The following is a 10,044-nucleotide window of genomic DNA, read 5'->3' as shown; positions in this document are numbered from 1 at the left end:
AAAAAACTCTGTAAGGCTTTATTGTAAAGATTACCATAGAGCAAATTCATACTAAACAAATTAGAGAATCAGAAGAGTGGATCTTCTAATTTTAAACATTTTGCAGATTCCTTTTAATGTCTAGACTAGAGTAGTTACGGAAGTGTGATACATTCTAGTCAATCATATATATCAAAATGTAAATCTAGTCATGTGTGTGCATGTGTTTTTTTGATTTTTACTGTCACAGGAGAAAACCCATATCTGAAAAATTTGCTGTCCCATATTTTTGTGAATATTCTTAGACTTAATTTAAGATGGTATGGACATTCACTCTACAACTGCAAATAATGTGTGTGATTCAAAGCCCAAAAGGTAAGACATTGAGTTCACAGGCACAGGTGTACATGTGGGTCATTATATAGAGCCTTTGCTTGAGCAGCCTTTCACAGGGAGATGGCAGTGAGTGTAGGCATGGTGGCTTAGAGTACACCTAGGCCTGGGACAGAGAAAGACAAGAGCCACAGCAAGAGAAACCCAGTTTTGGCATGCTCCCCCTTTTGTCCACAGACAGTCCAATTTCCCAAGTGAGGAACACTTGGTGATATCCTGCCATGGTAAATATTTGTCAGTTGCCTACCCACTGTTCAACTGCCTCATCCTCTTGGCTAAACTACTCTCACTTTGGGACAAATAGCCACCCCTGCAGCGCATGTGCTTCAAGTTGGCATCTAAGAATAAGGCTGTATTTATTTACACTTTAAGATTTAATTTTGTTATTTGAAATTTACGTACACAGATTTGGATTATTCCTGATCTTTGGCTTTTGAAGTACTTATTTTATTGGTCCAGGCATGGCCCAATTGTATATAATTACTTAAATAGTTTAGTTTTTTACTTTTCAACTTTTATTTTAGGTTCGGAGGCACATGTGCTTATTTATTACATAGGTAAATTGCATGTTTCTGGGTTTTGGGGTGTGATTTTTTCACTTAGGTAGTGGGCATAGTAGCCAATAGGAAGTTTTTCAACCCTTATCCTCCTCCCACCCTCCACCCTCAGGAAGGCCCCTGAGGCCTCTTGTTCTCCTTTTGTGTCCACATGTACTCAATGTTTAGCTCCCACTTGCAAGTGAGAACATGTGGCGTCCAGTTTTCTGTGCCTGCATTAGTTAACTCAGGATAATGGCCTCCAGCTTAGTCCATGTTGCTGTAATCAAATTATGAGATATATACTCAGTTTAATACCATACTAAGAACCCATGAACCAAGCATCTCAAAGCCTAACTGAATATGATATTATGTTGGTCATTATTATTCACATGGTTTTGCCAAAGGTCAAATAGATATAGGCATTACATCCTGCCCACCTGATAAAATATGTGATAGTGGACAAATGGCTTTTGTTCTCTCACTGCCCACAGCCCTTCCTTTGAGTAACTGATCACTGTTCATACTGTGATTGTGCTAGTCTACCAATTCAAAAACTCCATGCAGCTAGCCACAGGGATGGGTACGTGGCCCCTGCCTGAGCAATCATGGCAAACCACTACCTGGCTACTGTGAGTGAACTGTGAGTAAAACTTTCTGGACCATTGTAACAGCTGTGGCTTTTATTTTGAGCAAGATAGTGAGGCACTGGAGGGTTGAACAGAGAAGTGTGGTCCGATGTACTGTGATTTAGGGCTACTCAGCTGCTCTGTGGAGAAGAGAATCAAGGAGATGAGCAAGTCAAGAATTTTGTGAGAAAAGGATCCAAGCACAGTCTGACACCTCCAGTGTGTTTTTTAATAACCTTGTGCTCTGTGCAGAACATGCTGGCAAGCAAAGAAATTGCATTATGTGCAACAAACTCACAGCACAGCCAGTATGTCTCTGTTCCCTCTGTAGAGCGCACATGCAAAACTTCCTTGGAACTTGTTAGCCAGTGGCTCTCACACATGCCCCCAACTTTCCATATTCCCCATCCTGCAAGGCAAGGGTTGGGGCCCTTTTTCTGCTGCATGAAGTAGGGTGCATTCAGCCACACTGCCATGTCAGCTGCAAATGGATCCACTAGCCATGCAGAGCCAACTCATTGCAAGGGGCTGGATCATGCGTGCTCTTTTCTCTTGCTGTGAGTAAACACTGCACCACTTCAGCCTGGTGTATGTGTTTTCTGTTCTCAGCAACCTCAAAGCATGCACTTTTCTGGGTACTGCTTACCTGACTTTTGACATTGGTCTCACTCTTGTTACATCCTATACTGCAGGGCAATGAAACAAGTATCATCTAGGAGGGAGATGAAGTAGATTGAAGTAGGTTGTAGTAGTGGATTTGGTGAAAAGAATTAGATTATAGATATATGTTGAAGGTAGAGACAACATAATTTATACTGATTAGAAATAGATTGTGAGTTAAAGAGGCAGAGCAGTAAACAGTGTTTGAGGTCAGGACTGAACAACTGGAAAAAAAGAAAGGCTCTATTAACAGATGGAGAAAACTGGAAGAGGCAACAGTTTGGAGCTAGGTAGAAATCAATTTCTATTAGGAGAATACAACTTTGCAGGACTAGTAGATATCCATATGAAGGTGACAAGAAATAGTTTGATAAGTGTACCTGGAGTTTAGGGAAGAGGCTCAGGCTAGAATTTAAGTTTTGAAGGTATCAGCACATAGACAGCAAGTAAAGCCAGGAAACTGAATGAGATAATCAGGAATGAGTGCAGACAGAGACATGGGCTAGACAATCCAGGGACACTACAGAGTGCAGACAGAGGAAGGGGAACCACCACTGTAGAGCAAAGAGGGACAGCTCCTGAGGGTAGGAAGAAAGCCAGAAGAGAGTGTTGTTCTAGAAGATGGAATAAAGGGGGGTGTTTCTATAGGAAGGAGGGATCAACTCTGTCAAACGTCACTTATGAGTCAAATAAGATGAGGATTGGGAATCAATCAATGGACCCTTGACAGCACCAGCTCTTGCAGAATAGTGAGGTGAAATATTTATTGGAGTACGTTCAAAAAAGAATGGGAAGAGACAAATTGGAGATAGTGAGTACTGATGTTAGGTATCGTCCTTGAGAGTTATATTTTACTCTTTTGAAAAGATTTACTTGCTATTCGACATTTTACTAAATGTACTAAATGTAAAATGTACATGGCAATTAATTTAATAAATTCCTTCCTAACATCTAATGAAACATCTGTATCTTTTTGTCCCCTGCAATGATTGAGATGTATGGCATGCAATAAAATTATTAATAATGTTATCCTTTTGAATGAGAATCCACTCTTCGATTCACACCGTTAAATAACCTTCTTATCTGTGAGCCAAAATGTCAGCCAATACGTTGGACTGGGTCCTAAGAATATTGGTGGGTAAGAAGAACATTCCTTGGCTGGTTTATTTTTCTTTGGTATTAGTGCTTACTTGGCTCATCTCAACGTCTGTAGTAAATTGCTTTTCACCCAGGAATTTGCAAATAATTTAGCTGGAACATTTCTAACCATATGTATATATATTTTTTATTAAATCCTGGCCAGATTCCATCAGTTCTGGAGCTGTATTGTTTTACAGATTTCATGACTGGTTTGTCTCAGAAAGTAGAACAAAATCTAATCTTTTCTGTTGTTTCTGAGTATCAGTTTCATTTGGCAATGCTAGTATTTCAATAGCATCTACAAGATGTCTGATGTTGGGTCATGGCTGAGAATGAGCCATTATTGAGCATTTTTGGTAACACACATTCGTTAGCACAAGTCCAATGTATCACCAGACAGACAAACAAAGGTTGGCTATTTATTCTGAGCAATGTGTCCCTAGAAATCTACTTGGTTTTAACTTTAGTACAAGCAGATGGATTTCAATAACATACACAAAACAAACCCTGCAATTTGGGAAGGAATATTTACTTTTTTCCCAAAACTGTTCCATTTAAGCTTTGAATTTTTCACATACAATAATTACAACAGGAGAAAAATTTATGATTACATAGGTTACAAGAATTTTAAGAGACATTTTAAAATATACGTATCTGGTGATATCAAGCTATATGATAACTTCATTATATATTTCTGAGATTTCTAGATGCATACATAGATAATTTAAATATATATATTATTACCTCAGCATAATGATTTTTAAATATCAGATTTTAAATATCTATATTTAAAACTACTATGACTACTATTAACATCTCTATGTGTACAAACTAGAACACCTAAAAGAAATGAATAGATTCCTAGAAACATACAACCTCCCAAGTTTGAGCCAGGAAGAAATAGATTATGGAAAGACCAATACCAAGTAATTAAATTGAATCAATAATTTAAAACCTCCGAACAACAACAAAAAAGCCCAGAACAAGGCAGATTCACAGCTGAATTTTACCAGACGTACAAAGAATAGCTGATACCAATCTTACTAAAACTATTCCAAAAAGTCAAGGAAGAGGGATTCCTCCCTAACTCATTCTATGAAACCAGTATCACTCTTATACAAAATCAGTCGAAGACAAAACAAAAGAAGAAAACTACAGGTCAATATCCCTGATGAGCAAAATGCAAAAATCCTCAACAAAATACTGGCAAACCGAATCCAACAGAACATCAAAAAGATAATACATCGTGATCAAGAACAAGTAGGTTTTATTCCAGGGATGCAAGGATAGTTCAACTTATGCAAATCGATACATATGGTTCACCACACAAACAAAACGAAAAACAAAAACCACATGATTATCTTAATAGATGCAGAATAAGCATTAGATATAATTCAACATCCCTTCCTGATGAAAACCCTCAACAAACCAGGTATTGAAGGAACGTAGCCTCATATAACAAACCCATAGCCAACATTATAATGAATGAAAACAAGTTGAAAGCATTCCTCCTAAGATCTAGAACAAGAGAAGGATGCCCACTCTTACCAATCCTATTCAACATAGAACTGTAAGTCCCAGTCAGAGCAATTAGACAAGAGAAATAAATAAAAAGCCTTCATATTGGAAAGAAGGAAGTCAAATTATCTCTGTTTTCTGATGACATAATATGATAACTAGAAAATCCTGAAGACTCTGGCAAAAGACTTTTAGAATTGATCAATGACTTCAGTAAAGTTGCAGTAGACAAATCAATGTACAAAAATCAGCATTTCTATACACCAATAACATTCAAGCTGAAAACCAAGACAAGAGCACAGTCACATTTACAATAGCTACAGGGGAAAAAAAAAAAAAAAAAAACTATGAATACACATAAAGGTCTCTACAAGGAGAACTACATAACCCTGATGAAAGAAACAAATGGAAAAAACATCCCAGGCTCATGAATTGGGAAAATCATTATCATTAAAATTTTATATTGCCCAAAAACAGTCTACAGATTCAATGCAATTCCTGTCAAATTACCAATGTCATTTTTCACAGAATTAGAAAAACAATCCTAAAATTCATAGGAAACCAAAATTGAGCCCAAGTAGCCAAAAAAAGAAGAAAGCTGGAAGCATCACATTACTTGGCTTTAAATTATACTACAAGGGTATAGTAAGCAAAACAGCATGACATTGATACAGAAATAGACACATAGATTACTGAACATGATAGAGAGCCCAGAACTAAAGCCACACACCTACAACCACCTGGTCTTTGACCCAGTCAACAAAAATAAACAATGGGGAAAGGACACTCTGTTCAATAAACTGTGCTGGGAAAATTGGACAGCCATATGCAGAAGAATGAAGCTGGGCCTCTATCTCTCACCATATACAAAAACTAACTCAAAATGAATTAAAAATTTAAATGTAAGACCTGAAACTATAAAAGTCATTTTAAAAGTCTAGGAAAGCCTAGGGAAAACTCAACTGGACTTTGGCCTCAGCAAAGAATTTGTAAATAAGACCTTAAAAGCAAATGCACAAAAACAAAAATAGACAAATGGGACTTAATTAAACTAAAAGTTTCTGCACAGCAAAAGAAATAATCAACAGAGTAAATAAAAAACCTACAGAAGGAGAAAAAACTATTTCCAAACTGTGCATCTGGCAAAGAAATAATATCCAGAGTCTATAAGAAACTCAAACAACTGCACAAGAAAAAGCACAAATAATCCCACTAAAAAGTGGACAAAGGATGTGAGCAGACATTTCTCAAAAGAAGATACACAAATGATCAACACACATAGAAAAAAATGCTCAACATCAGCAATCATCAGAGAAATGCAAATTAAGACCACAGTAAGATACCGTTTTACACCAGTCAGAATGGCTATCATTAAAAAGTCTAAAAACAACAGATGTTGGGAAGGACTTGAAGGGAAGCACTTATTCACTGTTTGTGACAATGTAAATTAATACAACCTCTATGGAAAACAGTATGGAGATTTCTTAAAAAACTAAAAATATAATTACTGTTTGGCTCAGCAATCCCATTACTGTGTACCTTCCCAAATGAACAGAAGTTGTCACGTAAAAAAGACATCTGCACTTGCATGTTTATTTCAGTACTGTTTGCAATAGCAAAGTCATAGGATTAACCTAAGTGCTTATCAGTGGATGACTGGATTAAAAAAAAATGTGGTATATATACACCATGGAATACCATGCAGCCACGAAAAAGAATGAAGTCATGTCTTTTACAGCAACGTGATTGGAGCTGGGGGGCGTTATCCTAAGTGAAATAACTCAGAAAATTTAATACTGCATGTTTTCACTTACAAGTGAGAGCTAAACAGTGGGTACACATGGACATAATGATGGAAATAATCAACACTGGGACTCCAAAAATAATCAACACTGGGAGAGTATGGGAGGGTGAGTATGATTGAAAAATTACCTATTGGGTATAACGTTCACTATTTGAGTGTTGAGTACACTAGAAGCCCAAATCTCACAATTATGCAATATATTCATGTAATATATGTGCACATGAAACCCCTGAATCTATTTTTTTAAAAACTAAAAAAAAATCTTTTAACACACATCCACAATATATGTTCATTTATTTATTTATAAAGTGGGATATATGAAACATATACAAATGTGTGCAGTTTAAGGAATGATCTGAAGATGAAATAATTAGTTTCTCTTTGTCATGGCTTCATACTGCTACTATCTAGTTTCTCAAGATATAATATACTCTTAAAAATAGGCTTAGCATATCAATAATGAATGCAGTTTTATATTTCAAGTAATCTATTTATTTATTAATTTTGGGCGGAACAACTTTCACTCAAATTGTCTCTTCTTTCTTTTCTTTTTATACAGGGTCTTGTTATGTTGCCCAGGCTGGTCTTAAACTCCTGGGCTCAAGCAATTCTCTTGCCTCCGTTTCCTGAGTAGCTACAATTATAGAAGCAGCTACAGAAGCTAATATGTATCAGAGGCTTCTTATATATTATTATTTGATCTAAGAATCATTTGCCTAGCTAAATTGCTATTATTTTTATGTCTTAACATGCTTGGGAGGAGCTCTGTTCTAGGTGAAAGAGGCTGCTTCAGGACTTGGAGATTCGAAGTCGCTGGCTTCATGAAACTTACATTCTATTAGGGGATACAGATGAAGCAATACACAAATGCCATCCCGAATGCAGTAAGTTCAAGGAAGAAACATCCAGCAATATAAAGGGAAAGGGAAAGAGCTATTTGGGATGGAGTGTCCACGGAAGACCTCTGAAAGGTGACATTGGAGCAAAGACCAGAGCAAAGTGAGGGACAAAGACTTGTGAAGGTTTGACAAGGTGTACCCCGGGCGGGCAGTTGGTTTGTTTGTTGCCTGTCTGGCTCCCTCACAATATAAGCACCACAAATTCAGGAAGCTTCAGTTATCATGCTAACTGCAGGTATCACAGTATACAGTGCCTGGTACAGAGTAAAAATTCCATAAGTATTGGATTAAATCGGTTTTAAAATATTTATCTTTTGAAAAATTAGTTTGATGATAATTTAGGGACGAATTATAAAAATGCAGCATACAAATATCTTTTAATAGTAAATCTGCCAGGATTTTTTTCTAAACAATGATATGAAAACAAGTTCAGCAAGTATTATTAAGGAGTGGAAAATATGCAGGGAAATTTTAAGTGGAATGTTGATTATTAAATTTACAAGGAAACAAAAATAGTGAGCTAAATAAACAAAAGAAAAAGGAAGCCACTCCATAAAAATTTAGTTTCTATGGAAACCCAAGTTTCAGCTCTTAAACATTTTCCAGGGACTAACTATGCTGTTTGGGCTGTATGGGAAGCCGATGCTGGGATGGAGTTAGGAGTTCAAGAGTTTTATTGGATGGTAACACCTGTAAACAATGAAAGGAGAAGGTAGCAAGACAGGAAAGAAAAAATAATCTTTAGGCCTCAATGCAATGCAGCACCGACAGATGTAAAGGGAAGGCAGAGCTAGGGACAGAGGAGAGGAGAAGCAGGATTAGGCAGCAAGTGCCTCAGGCCGAGTTGCAGATCTGAAAATGTCTCCACCAACTCAACAGGGAGCTCCAGAGCAAAGATTGCCCTTAGAGGAGGCCCATGTTGGTTAGAAATGGCCAGGCACTTGGACTCCCACCATGATCAGTCATTTGCTGGGGGCTGCCAGAGTGGAGCAGAGGCAAATGATGCAGCACTAATACCCGCAGGCTGTCAGCTAACTGTGTTTCTTGCAGCCTGACAGCAAGCTCTTCCTTGAAGGAAGATCAGAGAGGTGCACCTCCACGCATGACACACTCACAGAAGAGGAAACAGCTGTGGTGTCAAACTGGATGGCCTTCCAGGGGACTCACATTAGAGGTCTCACCTCCACCCTTCTTGTTGTTCTCTCTGGTGCCGGTGTTAAGAGTTTTATCAATAATCAGACTCATTTTGTAAACAACAAAAAAAAATTTAAGGTCCCCTATCTACTTTGTGAGTCTTGATTTTGTTAAGAGTAGATTGTATAAGTCAAAAATCCATGTCATCGGCCACAGGTAAACTGCAAACACTGTAAACTGCTAAAAGCAAATGGAGCAGTTGAAGGGGCAACATCCTACCTCCTGCCCTTTTCTCAAATTCCTTGTAGACCCTCCACGACACATCGTTGTCCTGCACTAGTGTAGTAAAGTTGCCGGTTCAAGTCTCTGTTAATATTAGCAGAATTTTTTTTTCAATGTTTTGTCACATTTGTTAAGACACACACATATGGAACTGGAAATGCCAACATTTCCTCCATTGTCTGTTTGGGGAATGGTAGTAGTCTGTGACATGTAATGAGGAGATGCATAAGAGCAAAGGCAGGTCTGCAGGCTTTTTTTTTTTTTTTTTTGAGACAGAGTTTTGTTCGTGTTGCCCAGGCTGGAGTGCAACGGCGCGATCTCAGCTTACCAAAACCTCCACCTCCCGGGTTCAAGCAATTCTTCTGCCTCAGCCTCCCGAGTAGCTGGGATTACAGGCATGCACCACCACGCAAGGCTAATTTTGTATTTTTAGCAGAGACAAGGTTTCTCCACGTTGGTCAGGCTGGTCTCAAACTCCCGACCTCAGGTGATCCACCCGCCTCGGCCTCCCAAAGTGCTGGGATTGCAGTTGTAAGCCACCGTGCCCGGCTTCTGCAGGCCTTTTGAAGGCACTATTCTGTGAGGGATTTTGATCACTGCATCTGCCAACTGCTGATACCAGGCAAAATACATGCAATTGTGGTAGCACTACCTTTAGTTCTAGCTCAAATGGCTCTTAAGATGGCAACTTAACTACCATTTATTGAAGGGGCTTAATACGTATCAGAGGCTTTTTGTATATTATGATTATTAATTGCTTTAAGAATAGTAAGATTATTTCCTCCATTTTGTAGATGGTAAATCTGAGACATAAAAGGAGATCAAATATCTTACTAATACTCACACAGCTATCATTTGACAGAGTTGAGATTCAAATCCAGGTCTGATTCCAGATTTCATATTCAAACGTGTTCTAATTATTTCCCACAATGAGAACTTTGACAGCTTGCTAAAATATTGTTACAAAAAATAGAAAGAGGAGTATCACTTGTTTATATACAGGATATGAGAATGTACACATTTATTTTTGTTTAGTAACTTTTTTTCTATCTCAATATTTTACATTTTGT

Source organism: Hylobates moloch, unplaced genomic scaffold (genome assembly GCF_009828535.3).
Source record: "Hylobates moloch isolate HMO894 unplaced genomic scaffold, HMol_V3 SCAFFOLD_2, whole genome shotgun sequence".
Lineage (NCBI taxonomy): Eukaryota > Metazoa > Chordata > Mammalia > Primates > Hylobatidae > Hylobates > Hylobates moloch.
The sequence above is the reverse complement of the archived record's forward strand: the minus strand, read 5'-3'. Positions refer to the sequence as shown.